This window comes from Arachis ipaensis, chromosome B2 (assembly GCF_059453495.1).
Source record: "Arachis ipaensis isolate K30076 ecotype BB chromosome B2, ASM5945349v1, whole genome shotgun sequence".
Lineage (NCBI taxonomy): Eukaryota > Viridiplantae > Streptophyta > Magnoliopsida > Fabales > Fabaceae > Arachis > Arachis ipaensis.
The window spans coordinates 14377401-14395083 of NC_142437.1; the positions used below are offsets into that span (position 1 = coordinate 14377401).

General features: G+C 37.8%; 1 non-coding gene across 1 annotated transcript; it reads left to right on the top strand.

Annotated features, from left to right (window-relative positions):
- The first annotated feature begins 16831 nt into the window (after window positions 1–16831).
- Window positions 16832–16939, top strand: LOC148573096 (small nucleolar RNA R71). Its single transcript, XR_015906345.1, has one exon. It is a non-coding gene; the product is annotated as a small nucleolar RNA R71 (small nucleolar RNA).
- Window positions 16940–17683: the final 744 nt, after the last annotated feature.

Genomic DNA, 17683 nt, shown 5'->3' on the forward strand with positions numbered 1-17683 from the left:
GATGTTTTTGAATTAAAGAAAAATTCTAAAAATCGAATTAAATATTGAATATGTAAAATTAAAATTTTACAAGATTTAATTAATTGATATTTAACTAAAGTCAAACTTAGTATAATAAAATAATTTTTATATTTTATTATTTTAAATTAATTAACTAAAACTAATTTTATTAATTTATTAATTTTTTCCAATTTTTTATTGACCTTTTCATTAATCCGATTAAAATATCTGATTCGGCTTGTCTCTAGATCCATGATTAAACTTTTAAAATGACAAAAAAATTGAAATATGTTATATTATTTTAAAAAGATAATATTAAAAGTTGAAAGTTAATTAAAAAAAATATAAAATGACAAGAGTACTCTGTAAATCTATGTACGTATTTATAACATTAAAATTAATCATTAAAAATTAGTCAATAAAATAGAATATATATTAAAATACAAAATATTTATTAAAAATAAATCAAAATATGTATGTATTTATACACAAATATATTATGATTAATTTTAATAACTAATTTAAGTGTGTAAATAATATTTTTGATATTTTTAAAATTATTTTTTTAGGTCTTAAATAATGAATTTAATTTTAATATACTATCAATGTAAAATTATTTTTACACATGCATTCAATTATATAATATCATATTAACAAAAATAACTATCTTTTATATTGACAATATAAATAATCATCTAAGATAACAATTATAATTACACAATTGTGTAAAATATTTTATATTTTTAGTACATTAAAATTAAACTTTTCAAATAATATCTATTTGAATAATCTGCGGTATATTTAATATTTAATGTATTTTACCACAATCTATATACATTTGGATTTTAACGTACCATTAATTCAAATATACAATTTGAAAATAATGCTACACATCCAAGTCTTTTTATTAATCAAAGTCCAATCAAGTTAGTCTAACATAATAAAATCTGTTATAATTAGCATTATTCAAAATCTTATTATTTAACTTAGTTAGACTTAATTTATAAAAAAAAAAAAAAACTTGAAAGTATAGCATTATTCTTTATTTGAAGAGATATTTCATCCTTTTCTACGTAATAACAAATTTGGTCACTACAACATTTTATAACTAGTACATATTTATAGATTTTTTTAGGAAAAACAACCATTTGTACTCATGAACTTTGTGAACGTTGATAAAAGTACCCATCAAAGAAAGAAACTAATGTTGTACCTATGAAAGATGGGTTCCGTCTAACAAAAATATCCAAATCCTAATTTTTTGTTGACTTTTTATAGAATATCCAAATTATCCATACTCTTTATCTTCAACCTCAACTCCACACCATCTCTTCCTCCCAAAATTCCAACGTCTTCAACTCCTCCACACTCTAGAAACAACCCCTCCATCACCACCCTCGCCACTTCATCACCGCTACCCTCACCAACCCACCCTCAACCACTGCCAATGAAATCACCACAATTCTCTCTTCCTCTGCCCCCGACACCATCGAAGATCTGTTGTCAGTGTCTCTGCCATGTCCTCAAGTCTCACATCTTCAGCTTGCTCCTAAGCTCTCTGAGAGGCTTGGTGCTAACGTTTGGCTCAAAAAGGGAGGACTTGCAAGATGATGATCTAGAAGATGACGACTCTGACGCCATTGTTCCCATGGCTCGTTCCGTAAGCATCAACGACCGCACCTATATACAATCTCAAATCTTATCTTCTACTTCTTCAGCGATTATTGTTGCTCCTTAGCCCTTGCCTTTGCTGGAGGAGCTCTCCTTCCATGGCTCCATGGCAGAAACCGCCATAGCTCTGTTGAACGACGTTCACCATCTCCAACGGACCACGCCAATAGGAACTCTTTATTTTCTTCTTCTTACAAAGGCCTTGATGAACGCAAACTTCAAGTCGAGGCCCTAATCAACGATTCTGTCCCGTCTCCAATCCCTATTCTCGTATGTGAAGGTAATGCTCATTCTCATTCCAACACTCGTACAATAGATTTGATTTAATTGTGCTTTACATAATTACATTTAAGTCTTGTATTGTTATTTTTGGAATCTCTAAAAACGTTGGAATTTGGGGAGAAAGAGATAGTGTGGAGTTGAGGTTGAAGATAAATGGTAGGGGTAATTTGGGTATTTTATTAAAAATTCAACAAAAATTTAGAATTTAGATACGTTTGTCCAACAGAACTCATCTTTCATAAGTACAATGTTAGTTTTTTTTTTTCATGAGTACAAATGGTTATTTTTCTAAATTTTTTTATTATGTTTTCTCTTTCTTCTCTTAACTATTTGTGATAGTAAGTCAATATGGAACTATGGATTCTTCCTCTAGGATGTACACAAAAGTTTGTCTTTCGTTTAAGTAATTATCTAAAATTTTAATATTGAATATTTTAATATTTTAAATTTTAAAATATATAAAATAGTCTCTAACATTTATTTTAGAGGTGTATGTTCATAACCGACTCGAAATTCAGCTCGGATCCAAGGCATACTTTATCGGGTTCGAATTTATTATTTTTACCAGGTGTTAATTTCAGGTCGGATTTGGTTTATGCTTCGAATCACTCGATCCGTCCTGAAGTTTTTTTTAGAATAAAAAAATATATTTTAGAGTGAAATCAATAATGTCACATTATACTTTTATGCTTCAATAATATTTTTTATATTAAACAGTATTGTTTTTTATTTAAAATAATTTATTGTATAAATATGATATAAGATTTCTTAAATTTAAATTTGAAAAGTAAAATTTTATTACTTTAATATATAAAATTTATAATTTGTATATAATAATTTTATATTAGGCCGACCCCAAATTAACTCAGCTTATTTCAAATCGGGTCAAAATAGATCTCGTGATCTTTTAGGATCGGGTTCGAGTCCGATTAAATTCAGTCTGGCCTTATCCATGAACACCCCTACTTTATCTGTATTAGTTTCTTCTTAAATTTAGAGTTTTTTATTTAGTTTCTTCTTAAATTTAGATTTTAATTTTTTTTTAGTGTAGTTTGCTTTATATTTTCATGTTCTAAAATTTTAATTTGTTTGATTTTACTTGTTAGTTTCTTTATTTTCTTAATTTTAGTATATGAAAACTTGTGTGAATTCTAATTTTTCTTTAATGCAATTTAATATTTTCATATTCATTGTTGCTTGTTTGAATTGTTATTGTTGCTTTCTTGTTTGAATAATAAAATCTATAACTACCAAAACAAGAAAGCAATAATAATGATTAAATTCCCATTTTGGTCCCTGAGATTTACGCGATTACTCATTTTAGTCCTTGAGATTTAAAATTACCTATACTGGTCCTCCAAATTTAGATCCAGGCACCAATGTGGTCCCTCAACCCTTTTCGGTGATGACTCAGCAAATGGAGTGCCATGGTGGCACCCTCTCTGCCACGCTGGACCCTGCAACGGCTAGCTGACGTGGCGAGGGTTGTATTTGTACCTAATTTAGTCCTTAAAACCCTAATTTTCTCTCATTTATCTAAGTTAGGTTCTTCTTCAACTTCTGTCTTCCTTCCTCTTGTCTTCTTATTCTTCTTTATCTTCTTCTTCTTGTTGTTGTTCTTCTTCTTGTTAAATCTTTGTCATTCGTCGCTATTAGTTGTAGCACCATGGTGGGTGGTAGAAGCACCGCAGTAGGAAGCTCGATTCGCTCCCCTTCAAGCGGTAACTGGGCCAGGTCACAAAACCAGAACAGAAGTGCGAGGGTGCCAGAATGGTGTAGGTGTGGTTACCATCCAATTCTGCGATGGTCTCGAACAGAATCAAATCCAAACAAGCCATTTTTTGGATGTTCCAATTATAATGTAAGTTAAATATATGATATTTTGTTCATTTGTTCTTGCCTGCTTCATTTCATCATCTTTTGTTAGTTCATTTCAGATAAGGGGGAAGACTTGGTGTGGTATGTTTGTTTGGGCTGACATTGGACAAGAGGAAAGTGCTAGAATAGCAGATTCTGATAGAGTCAATGGTGGAATGAAGATGAACCTAGCATGGAGGGTTGGGAGGTTGGAAGATGATATAAGAAGTCAGAAATTCATGAATTTGTTGATGGTAGATGTGTTTATGATGGTAGTATGTTTGTTAGTGATGTGTTACAAATTTTGAAGAAAAAAATATGGAAGGATTCATGTGTAATGTAATGTAATGGAAGATGTATTGTGTAAAAATATTTGAATGGAATGAATAATTTAATTTGTGGTATTCCTGTGACTTACACATGATTCAACAAAACTTATTTAAATAGGATTACAATAAGCAAGTTAAGCCAACAAATCGGATTTATATTAAATTAGTTATCATAGTTGAACAAAAAAGATGCATAACCAAGCATCATGAGTATTAACATCAAAAGATCCAATGTGATATCAAAATAACCAGGACTGATCTTAGTAGTCATTGTCTAAATTTTAACAAAATATTAAAGGCCTAATGCCACATACTAATTTTCATAACCTCCCTAAACACATCTAACTAATTTCTTCAAGTCTTTTTCCTTGGTGATTTGAAACCGGGAGTAGGCACAAACTTTATTAAACTTGCCATCCTTGATGTTGTTTTTAAGCTAGCACCTTGCAATGGATTGACTGTGACAGACGGCGATGGAGAACTTCTTCTTCTTGCCGGCAACTTTGCAGGCCTTATATTTCCAGCAACCTATATCATGTAAAAATATTCAGGTTCCAAAGACAAAATACAGTAATAGGTTATGATATAACAATGGCATTTACATCTTTACCTGCTGAGAATCCTCTTGTTCAAAACAGGTAGGTTGAGACAACTCAAGTTCGACTGGTTAGACATCATTGGCTGCTGAAACAATAGGTGCTACATCAATAGGTTATACATTTCCTCCTTCACCTTGTTGGTTTGTTCCATCCAAGGTAGCAACACATGTTTGGTCGGCTGGTGGATCACCTCCCCTTTCGCCCTCTTTATTTTTTGCAGCAGCCTTAGCCTCAGCCACAGCAGCAGCAGCAGCTGCTGCTGCATCAACCAATCTCTTCTTTTTGCAACCTCTCTTGGTGTGACCTTTATCACCACAATAACGGCAAGTAAAATTTTCAAGCTGTCTTTTCAAATGAGTATTATCGTTGTCCTTAGTATCAAGCCTCGATATCTTGCCTCCTCTATGTTTCTCTTTTCATCTTTAATTTTCCTGGTGGCCGCTTAACCTTTGGAGCACGTGGCTTATTAAATTCTGAAACCTTCCACAGTGGTTGTCCAGGTATTGGATTTATATGATGGTTATATGTTGCCTTGTATGATTCTATGGTTACCAATAGATGACAAAAATTTTCTAAGGGCTTGTTCACCCTAGACAAGGCAACACATGCATCTACACAGAAAATTCCTACAAGAATGCAGCAAATATGAAAATATTTAGACAATAATACTAAAAGAAAATGAAGTATATTAACATTATAAATATTACCTGTTAACATCCAGAATTGGCATGTGCATAATTTTTTTTCCCAAATCAACAACATGGTTTGTGGGATATCCATGAACTTAAATTTTTCATATCCATCGTCTCCTGTCTGTATGGGGTGCTAGTTCTTGGATTCCTTCCTCACTTTCTCCAATCTACTCTTGATTACTGGTGGTAGTTTTTCAATATGATTGCTCAATTTTATCTTGTTTCTTGCGATGGTTCTCATGACAAACATTCGGACCTCCTCCAAAAGAGTAATGATGGGCTTTGCTCTTGCTTCTTTAATCTTGGAGTTGAACACCTCACATGCATTGTTGCATATGCTGTCCAACTTTGGCTTATGACTAAATTGGAACTTAGTCCATGAGTCTCTTGGCCACTTGTCTAGATATGACCAAGCATCCTCGCTGATACGTTTGATTTTGTCCATGGTGTCCCTAAACTCTTGGAATGTTGTGACTCGAGCACATTTCCATAGTAAACCCCTTAATTCCAGGTCTTTCCAATTCTTATTGAAATTTTTCCACAAATGCTAGACATAAAATCGGTGATGCATTCTAGGCATCACCTCCTGCATAGCAGGAATCAGACCCTGCCACAAAAATCATTGTCGTAATCTCATATGCATAAGACTCACTAGAACAGTCCCTAATTAATATTATCGATCCCATAACATTCCCTCACTTTCAGTATGACTCTCCATAAAGGCCCCTTACATTCAACAATCATATACATAACAGTCCCTAAATTTTTATTATTGTGCAACACGTCAGTCCAAGTCAAATCACACAACAACAATACATAATATCAAGTATATTAAGAATCATATGTATGAAGCACAAACAGTATAGCCCAAACATATTCAGAATCATATACGTTACAGTAAAAATTATAGCTCAAACATTGAAAATCTTATGTAACTGTTACTTTCTGCATGTCAGATATGAAGCACCATCCATTATCTTTATAGTCTCCTAAGTCTTGGTGAAGTAACTCGAGAAACCACTTCCAATTTTCTTTATTTTCTACATCAACAATTGCCCAGGCTATGACATATATATGATGATTGGCATCCTGCCGAACTGCGGATAGAATTTGGCCACCAAATTGAGTCTTGAGAAAGGCACCATCCAACCCAATCAACGGCCTACATCCAGCTTTAAACCCATCCCTACAGCCACTTAAATATACATACATTTTATCAAATATCACTGTCCCATATGGTTGAGGAATGGTTGCAATCTGGATAGTTGATCCAGGATTGGCTTTTAGCAATGTCAGACCATAGTCTCGCACCATCATGTACTGTTTCTTTTCATCACCATACATGATACCTCTTGCATCACACAATGCCCTAGAAATTGAATTCTTATTCAAAGTAAGATCAAATTTTGTCTTAATATGCCATTGCTTCACAATGCCTAAAGTTTGGGTACTTTTTAATTTTTTTTACCAATTTACTACACACCCAATTACGGTTGGCAACCTTGTTTCTGTCCTCTCTAGCACAAGTGTGATCATTGTTGAATATTTTTATCTGCCAACAAGTATCCTCATGGTCCCTTGAGGCATATACCAGCCATGGACATTTCTTTACTTAACACACAGCTCTCACTCTTTTGCTATCATTTTTTTTCAACCTAAGCCTCCTTCCTTCTTGAATTGTGTACTCCCTAACAGCCTCTTTGAACTCCCATTTGGTAATGAACTTTATACCAACCTCCAACACTAACTCTCCAAACCTTCCTCCATCTCTAAATAATGGACAACCATCATCTGAGTCAACATCTGTTAGCTCCTCATCAGAGTTGGGAGAGGTCTTCATCTCTTTAGAATGCCACGAATTAGCCCGATCAGAATCGACACCGGGATCAAGTCCAAATTTTGCACCAAGAAAACCAATGTCAACTTCGTCATCCGAGACATCCTCCACTAGTCCATCATCTTCAATAACAATCTTCTCCTTAAGTTTTGCAAATACAGAGGCAGAGGCATGTTTAAACTTAAGAGAACTCCTCCTACCTTTGACAAACACAAACCCTTCATCTGAAGATGAAGAACTACCCTCCAAACCTGGCCTATATAGTTCATCTTCTGCATTCTCATAAGAGTAAGAAGAATCATCAACATGAACTGAGACTTGAGTAACATGTGTTATCCTTCTCTTGGAAGCAGACCTTGTGCAAGGCTTTCTGACTTGGGTGGGCTTGCTAAAATTTGTGGCACTTGTGGGGTTGTGGTGCACGAATTGTGAATCACACTTTTCACAACGCGTACCACTAACCAGCAAGTGCACTGGGTCGTCCAAGTAATACCTTACGTGAGTAAGGGTCGAATCCCACGAAGATTGTTGGTTTGAAGCAATCTATGGTTATCTTGTAAATCTTAGTCAGGAAGTCAATTATGTTTATCAGTTGAATTGTGAATAACTGAGAGAGCATAAATTAAAGGTTACTTGTTATGCAGTAATGGAGAATATGTTGGAGTTTTGGAGATGCTTTATCTTCTGAATCTCTGCTTTCCTCTGTCTTCTGATTTACGCACGCACGTCCTCCTATGGCAAGCTGTGTGTTGGTGGATCACCGTTGTCAATGGCTACCTTCCATCCTTCCAGTGAAAACTACGCTCACGCGCTCTGTCACAGCACGGCTGATCACCGGTTGGTTCTCGATTCGGTTGGAATAGGATTTACTATCCTTTTGCGTCTGTCACTAACGCCCAGCCTTCAGGAGTTTGAAGCTCGTCACAGTCATTCAATCCTTGAATCCTACTCGGAATACCACAGACAAGGTTTAGACTTTCTGGATTCTCATGAATGCCGCCATCAGTTCTAGCTTATACCACGGAGATTCTGATTAAGGAATCTAAGAGATACTCATTCAATCGTATATAGAACGGAGGTGGTTGTCAGGCACACGTTCATGATTTGAGGAAGGTGATGAATGTCACAGATCATCACCTTCATCACGGTTAAGCGCGAATGAACATCTTAGATAGGAACAAGCGTGTTTGAATGGAAAACAGAAATACTTGCATTAATTCATCGAGACACAGCAGAGCTCCTCACCCCCAACAATGGGGTTTAGAGACTCATGCCGTCAGAGAATACAAAGTTTAGATCTAAAATGTCATGAGATCCAAAGTAAGTCTCTAAAAGTTGTTTAAATACTAAACTAGTAGCCTAGGTTTACAAAAATTGGATAACTATGATGGATGATGCAGAGATCCACTTCTGGGGCCCACTTGGTGTGTGCTGGGGCTGAGACTTAAGCAATTCACGTGCAGAGGCCATTTGTAGAGTTGAACGCCAGTTTTTATGCCAGTTTGGGCGTTCAACTCCAGTTTTTTATCCTTTTCTGGCGCTGGACGCCAGAATTGGGCAGGGGACTGGCGTTGAACGCCAGTTTACGTCGTCTATTCTTGTGCAAAGTATGGACTATTATATATTGCTGGAAAGCCCTGGATGTCTACTTTCCAACGCAATTGGAAGCATGCCATTTTGAGTTCTGTAGCTCCAGAAAATTTACTTTGAGTGCAGGGAGGTCAGAATCCAACAGCATCAGCAGTCCTTTTTTAGCCTGAATCAGATTTTTGCTCAGCTCCTTCAATTTCAGCCAGAAAAATACCTGAAATTACAGAAAAACACACAACTCATAGTAAAGTCCAGAAATATGAATTTTTTCCTAAAAACTAATAGAAATAGACTAACAACTAACTAAAACATACTCAAAACTATATGAAATTATCCCCAAAAAGCGTATAAAATATCCGCTCATCACAACACCAAACTTAAACTGTTGCTTGTCCTCAAGCAACTAGACAAATAAAATAGAAGACTAATAGGTTGAGAAGCAATAATATTTCAGAGTTTTTGATTGAAGCTCAGATCCTAATTAGATGAGCGGGACTGGTAGCTTTTTGCTTCTGAACAGTTTTGGCATCTCACTTTATCCATTGAAGCTCAGAGTGATTGGTATCTATAGGAACTCAGAATTCAGATAGTGTTATTGATTCTCTTAGTTTAGTGTGATGATTCTTGAACACATCTTCTTTATGAGTCTTGGCCGTGGCCCTAAGCACTTTGTTTTCCAGTATTACTACCGGATACATAAATGCCACAGACACATAACTGGGTGAACCTTTTCAGATTGTGACTCAGCTTTGCTAAAGTCCCCAATTAGAAGTGTCCAGAGTTCTTAAGCACACTCTTCTTTTTGCTTTGGACCTTGACTTTAACCGCTCAGTCTCAAGTTTTCACTTGACACCTGCACGCCACAAGCACATGGTTAGGGACAGCTTGGTTTAGCCGCTTAGACCAGGATTTTAGTCCTTTAGGCCCTCCTATCCACTGATGCTCAAAGCCTTGGGATCCTTTTTATTTGCCCTTGCCTTTTGGTTTTAAGAGCTTTTGGCTTTTTCTGCTTGCTTTTTCTTTCTTTCTTTTTTTTTTTTTTCAAGCTTTGTTCTTTGCTGCTTTTTCTTGCTTCAAGAATCATTTTTAAGATTTTTCAGATTATCAATAACATGTCTCATGTTCATCAATCTTTCAAGAGCCAACATATTTAACAGTCTTAAACAACAAATTCAAAAGATATATGCACTGTTCAAGCATTCATTCAGAAGACAGAAAGCATTGCCACCACATTTAACCAATTAGAATTTCTTTTATTAAACTCTAAATTTTATTGCTTTTTATTCAAAAGATCTACTATTTTATTCATGTTTAATGATGATGAGAAAAATAAACTATAGCTTAATTGGAGATAAAATCAAATAAATACTAATTACTATTATATGACTTCTAAGGTAAACTTTTTATAAGGACACTGTCACAGAGTTAAGGCAAAAATTGGAAATTAACAACCTTTATTCTGGGGGTATGGGGGTTCCTCTGATCCTTGGGAGGCTTGGTATTACAGAAGACTTTTGGCGCTTCAGTTCCCTTAAGTCACGTCCCGGCTCCTCTTGTTCTTTAAGCATATGGGTCAGCATTTGACTGTGTTCCTTCTGTTGTTTTATTATCTGCTCCATAGCTTCCTGCATCTTGGTGATGGATGTCTCCAGATATTCCCAGTATTCAGCTTGAGGTATCTCTGGAAGGAATTCCTGTGCTCTCTTCTTGATGGGATCCTCCTGTGCCTGTTGTCTCTCCATTGATGCTTTGGTGATTGACTTTTCAATTAGGATATATTCAGTTATTCCCATCTTGACTCCAGCGTCCTTGCAGAGCAGAGAAATCACGCTTGGATAAGCCAACCTGGCCTCTTTTGAATTTTTGTTAGCAATCTTATAGAGCTCAGTTGAAATCAGCTGATGAACCTCCACTTCCTTTCCCATCATGATGCAATGAATCATCACTGCTCTTTTAACTGTGACTTCAGAACGGTTGCTAGTGGGCAACAGAGAACGCCCAATGAAGTCCAGCCATCCTCTGGCAGCTGGCTTGAGATCCTCTCTCTTGAGTTGATTTGAGATCCTCGCTTGGATAAGCTCGTCACAGTCATTCAATCCTTGAATCCTACTCGGAATACCACAGACAAGGTTTAGACTTTCTGGATTCTCATGAATGCCGCCATCAGTTCTAGCTTATACCACGGAGATTCTGATTAAGGAATCTAAGAGATACTCATTCAATCGTATATAGAACGGAGGTGGTTGTCAGGCACACGTTCATGATTTGAGGAAGGTGATGAATGTCACAGATCATCACCTTCATCACGGTTAAGCGCGAATGAACATCTTAGATAGGAACAAGCGTGTTTGAATGGAAAACAGAAATACTTGCATTAATTCATCGAGACACAGCAGAGCTCCTCACCCCCAACAATGGGGTTTAGAGACTCATGCCGTCAGAGAATACAAAGTTTAGATCTAAAATGTCATGAGATCCAAAGTAAGTCTCTAAAAGTTGTTTAAATACTAAACTAGTAGCCTAGGTTTACAAAAATTGGATAACTATGATGGATGATGCAGAGATCCACTTCTGGGGCCCACTTGGTGTGTGCTGGGGCTGAGACTTAAGCAATTCACGTGCAGAGGCCATTTGTGGAGTTGAACGCCAGTTTTTATGCCAGTTTGGGCGTTCAACTCCAGTTTTTTATCCTTTTCTGGCGCTGGACGCCAGAATTGGGCAGGGGACTGGCGTTGAACGCCAGTTTACATCGTCTATTCTTGTGCAAAGTATGGACTATTATATATTTCTGGAAAGCCCTGGATGTCTACTTTCCAACGCAATTGGAAGCATGCCATTTCGAGTTCTGTAGCTCCAGAAAATCCACTTTGATTGCAGGGAGGTCAGAATCCAACAGCATCAGCAGTCCTTTTTCAGCCTGAATCAGATTTTTGCTCAGCTCCTTCAATTTCAGCCAGAAAAATACCTGAAATTACAGAAAAATACACAAACTCATAGTAAAGTCCAGAAATGTGAATTTAACATAAAATCTATTGAAAACATCCCTAAAAGTAACTAGATCCTACTAAAAACAATGTCAAAAAGCGTATAAATTATCCGCTCATCACAACACCAAACTTAAATTGTTGCTTGTCCCCAAGCAACTGAAAATCAAATAGGATAAAAAGAAGAGAATATACTACAAATTCCAAACTATCAATGAAACAGAGCTTCAATCATATGAGCGGGACTTATAGCTTTTTGCCTCTTGAATAGTTTTGGCATCTCACTTTATCCATTGAGGTTCAGAATGATTGGCATCTATAGGAACTCAGATTTCAGATAGTGTTATTGACTCTCCTAGTTCAGTATGATGATTCTTGAACACAGCTTCTTTCTGAGTCTTGGCCGTGGCCCTAAGCACTTTGTTTTCCAGTATTACCACCGGATACATAAATGCCACAGACACATAATTGGGTGAACCTTTTCAGATTGTGACTCAGCTTTGCTAAAGTCCCCAATTAGAGGTGTCCAGGGTTCTTAAGCAAACTCTTTTTTTTGCTTTGGACCTTGACTTTAACCGCTCAGTCTCAAGTTTTCACTTGACACCTACACGCCACAAGCACATGGTTAGGGACAGCTTGGTTTAGCCGCTTAGACCAGGATTTTATTCCTTTAGGCCCTCCTATCCACTGATGCTCAAAGCCTTGGGATCCTTTTTATTTGCCCTTGCCTTTTGGTTTTAAGGGTTATTGGCTTTTTCTGCTTGCTTTTTCTTTTTCTTTCTAATTTTTTTTTTCGCCTATATTTTTTTTTTCTGCAAGCTTTGTTTTTTGCTGCTTTTTCTTGCTTCAAGAATCATTTTTATGATTTTTCAGATTATCAAATAACATGTCTCCTAGTCATCATTCTTTCAAGAGCCAACATATTTAACATTCTTAAACAACAACTTCAAAAGACATATGCACTGTTCAAGCATACATTCAGAAAACAAGAAGCATTGTCACCACATCAATATGATTAAACTAAGTTCAAGGATAAATTCGAAACTCATGTACTTCTTATTCTTTTTGAATTAAAACATTTTTCATTTAAGAGAGGTGATGGATTCATAGGACATTCATATCTTTAAGACAAAGTTACTAACTACTAATGATCATGTAATGAAGGCACAAACATAGATAAGCACATAGAAAACAAAAAACAGAAGAAAGAAGAACAAGGAATGAATCCACCTTAGTGATGGTGGCGTTTCCTTCTTGAGGAACCAATGATGTCCTTGAGCTCTTCTATGTCTCTTCCTTGTCTTTGTTGCTCCTCCCTCATTGCTTTTTGATCTTCTCTTATTTCATGAAGCATGATGGAGTGCTCTTGATGTTCCACCCTTAGTTGTCCCATATTGGAACTCAATTCTTCTAGGGAGGTGTTGATGTGCTCCCAATAGTTTTGTGGAGGAAAGTGCATTTGAGGCATTTCCGGAATCTCATGGTGATGAGCTTCTTGCGCCTTTTGAGCTCCATGACTGGGCTCTCTTGCTTGCTCCATCTTTTTCTTAGTGATGGGCTTGTCCTCTTTGATGAGGATATCTCCCTCTATGTCAATTCCAGCTGAATTGCATAGGTGGCAAATGAGGTGAGGAAAGGCTAACCTTGCCATGGTGGAGGACTTGTCAGCCACTTTGTAGAGTTCTTGAGGTATAATCTCATGAACTTCCACCTCTTCTCCAATCATGATGCTGTGGATCATGATGGCCCGGTCTATAGTAACTTCAGACCGGTTGCTAGTGGGAATGATTGAGCATTGAATAAACTCCAACCATCCTCTAGCTATAGGCTTGAGGTCCAATCTTCTTAGTTGAACCGGCTTGCCTTTGGAGTCAATCTTCCATTGAGCTCCTTCTACACATATGTCCATAAGGACTTGGTCCAACCTTTTATCAAAGTTGACTCTCCTTGTGTAGGGGCGTGCGTTCTCTTCCATGTATGGCAAGTTGAACGCCAACCTCACATTTTCCGGACTAAAATCTAAGTATTTCCCCCGAACCATTGTAACATAGTTCTTTGGATCCGGGTTCTTACTTTGATCATGGTTCTTGGTGATCCATGCATTGGCATAGAACTCTTGAACCATTAGGATGCCGACTTGTTAGATGGGATTTGTTAGAACTTCCCAACCTCTTCTTTGAATTTCATGTCGGATCTCCGGATACTCATTTCTTTTGAGTTTAAAAGGGACCTCAGGGATCACCTTCTTTTTGGCCACAACATCATAGAAGTGGTCTTGATGGGCTTTGGAGATGAATCTTTCCATCTCCCATGACTCGGATGTGGAAGCTTTTGTCTTCCCTTTCCCTCTTCTAGAGGATTCTTCGGTCTTGGGTGCCATCAATGGTAATGGAAAAACAAAAAAGCTATGCTTTTACCACACCAAACTTAGAATATTGCTCGCCCTCGAGCAATAAACAAAAGAATAGATGAAGAAGAAGAAGAAATGGAGGAGAGGGAGAGGGAGATGTGGTTTCGGCCAAGAGGAGTGTAGAGGGGTGTGTTGTGTGAATTTGATGAAGAATGGAGGTCTTTATATAGGGAAGGGAGGGGGGTATTGGTTCGGCCATATGGGTGGGTTTGGGTGGGAAATTGGTTTTGAATTTTGAAGGTAGGTGGGGTTTATGAGGTAGGTTTATGGGGAAGAGTGGATGGATGTGAGTGGTGAAGAGGTGATGGGGAAGAGTGTTTATGGGGTTGTGTGAAAGAGAGTGGTGAGAAGAAGTGAGTGGAGGTAAGTGGGGATCCTGTGGAGTCCACAGATCCTGAGTGGATCCTGTGGGGTCCACAGATCCTGAGTGGATCCTGTGGGGTCCACAGATCCTGAGGTTTTCAAGGATTTACATCCCTGCACCCCTTAGGCATGTAAAAATGCCTTTGTATCCAACTCTGGGCGTTCAGCGCCAGGTTGGTGGCCATTTTGGGCGTTCAGCGCCCAATTGTTGCCATTTCTGGCGTTGAACGCCAGAACCATGCTTGTTCTGGGCGTTCAGCGCCAGGATGCTGCCCATTTGGGCGTTCAGCGCCAGAACCATGCTCTGTTCTGGCGTTGAACGCCAGGCAGATGCTTCCTCCAGGGTGTGATTTTACTTCTGCTGTTTTTGATTCCGTTTTCAATTTCTCTATTTATTTTGTGACTCCACATGATCATGAACCTAAGAAAACATGAAAAACAATAAAAATAAGAATTAGATAAACATTGGGTTGCCTCCCAACCAGCATTTCTTTAATGTCAATAGCTTGACAGTGGGCTCTCATGGAGCCTCACAGATGTGCAGAGCTTTGTTGAGACTCTCCAACACCAAACTTAGAGTTTGGATATGGGAGTTCAACACCAAACTTAGAGTTTGGTTGTGGCCTCCCAACACCAAACTTAGAGTTTGACTGTGGGGGCTCTGGTTGACTCTGCTTGGAGAGAAGCTTTTTCTGCTTCCTCTCCATGGTTGCAGAGGGAGATCCTTGAGTTTTAAATACAAGGGAGTCCTCATTCCATTGAAGGACTATTTCACCTCTGTCAACATCAATCACAGCTCTTGCTGTGGCCAGGAAAGGTCTTCCTAGGATGATGGATTCATCCTCTTCCTTTCCAGTATCCAGGAATATGAAATCAGCAGGGATGTAAAGGCCCTCAACCTTTACTAATACATCTTCTACTTGTCCATAAGCCTGTTTTCTTGAGCTGTCTGCCATCTCTAGTGAGATTTTAGCAGCTTGCACCTCATAGATTCCCAGTTTCTCCATTATAGAGAGGGGCATGAGGTTTATTCCAGAACCAAGGTCACACAGAGCCTTAAAGATCATGGTGCCTATGATACAGGGTATTATGAACTTTCCAGGATCCTGTCTCTTCTGAGGCAATGTCAGTTGATCCAGATTACTAAGTTCATTGATGAACAAGGGAGGTTCAACTTCCCAAGTATTAATACCAAATAATTTGGCATTCAGCTTCATGATTGCACCAAGAAACTTGGCAGTTTTGCTCTTCAGTAACATCCTCATTCTCTTCAGAAGAGGAATACTCATCAGAGCTCATGAAGGGTATAAGGAGGTTTAATGGAATCTCTATGGTCTCTAGATGAGCCTCAGAGTCCTTTGGTTCCTCAGAGGGAAGCTCCTTATTGATCACTGGACGTCCCAGGAGGTCTTCCTCCTTGGGATTCGCGTCCTCTCCTCTCCTTACAGGTTCGGCCATGGCACTTATGTCAATGGCCTTGCACTCTCCTTTTGGGTTCTCTTCTGTATTACTTGGGAGAGTACTAGGAGGGATTTCAGTGATCCTTTTACTCAGCTGGCCCACTTGTGCTTCCAAATTTCTAATGGAAGACCTTGTTTCATTCATGAAACTTACAGTGGCCTTAGATAGATCAGAGACTAGATTTGCTAAATTAGAAGCATTTTGTTTAGAGTTCTCTGTCTGTTGCTGAGTGGATGATGGAAAAGGCTTGCTATTGCTAAACCTGTTTCTTCCACCATTATTAAAGCCTTGTTGGGGCTTTTGATCCTTCCATGAGAAATTTGGATGATTTCTCCATGTTGAGTTATAGGTGTTTCCATAAGGTTCACCTAAGTAATTTACCTCTGCTATTGCAGGGTTCTCAGGATCATAAGCTTCTTCTTCAGAAGATGCCTCTTGAGTACTGTTGGATGCAGCTTGCATTCCATTCAGACTCTGAGAAATCATATTGACTTGCTGAGTCAATATTTTATTCTGAGCCAATATGGCGTTCAGAGTATCAACTTCAAGAACTCCCTTCTTCATAGGCATCCCATTACTCACAGGATTCCTTTCAGAAGTGTACATGAACTGGTTATTAGCAACCATGTCAATGAGTTCTTGAGCTTCTGCAGGCGTTTTCTTTAGGTGAATGGATCCACCTGCAGAAGTGTCCAGTGACATCTTTGATAGCTCAGATAAACCATCATAGAATATATCCAGGATGGTCCATTCTGAAAGCATGTCAGAAGGACACTTTTTGGTCAACTGTTTGTATCTTTCCCAAGCTTCATAGAGAGATTCACCTTCTTTCTGTCTGAAGGTTTGAACATCAGCTCTAAGCTTGCTCAGCTTTTGAGGAGGAAAGTACTTGGCTAAGAAAGCCGTGACCAGCTTATCCCAAGAGTTCAGGCTGTCTTTGGGTTGAGAATCCAACCATAATCTAGCTCTGTCTCTTACAGCAAAAGGGAAAAGCATAAGCCTGTAGACTTCAGGATCTACTCCATTAGTCTTAACAGTATCACATATCTGCAAGAATTCAGTTAAGAACTGAAAAGGATCTTCAGATGGAAGTCCATGAAACTTGCAGTTCTGCTGCATCAGAGAAACTAACTGAGGTTTCAGCTCAAAGTTGTTTGCTCCAATGGCAGGAATGGAGATGCTTCTTCCATGTAAATTGGAATTAGGTGCAGTAAAGTCACCAAGCATCTTCCTTACATTATTATTATTTTCGGCTGCCATCTCCTCTGCCTGTTCGAAAATTTCTGAAAGGTTATCTCTGGATTGTTGTATTTTAGCTTCTCTTAATTTTCTCTTCAGAGTCCTTTCAGGTTCTGGATCTGCTTCCACAAGAATGTTCTTATCCTTGCTCCTGCTCATAAGACAAGGAAGAATGGACAGAAAAATGATAATAATAATAGAGATTCTCTTTACCACAGTATAGAGGTTCCCTTATGTAAGTAGAAGAAAAGAGGAAGAAATTCGAACACAGATAGAAGAGGGGGTTCGAATTTGGTGATGATGTGAGGAAGAGATGTTAGTTAATGAATGAATAAATAGAATAGGATGAGAGAGAAGGAGGGAATTTTC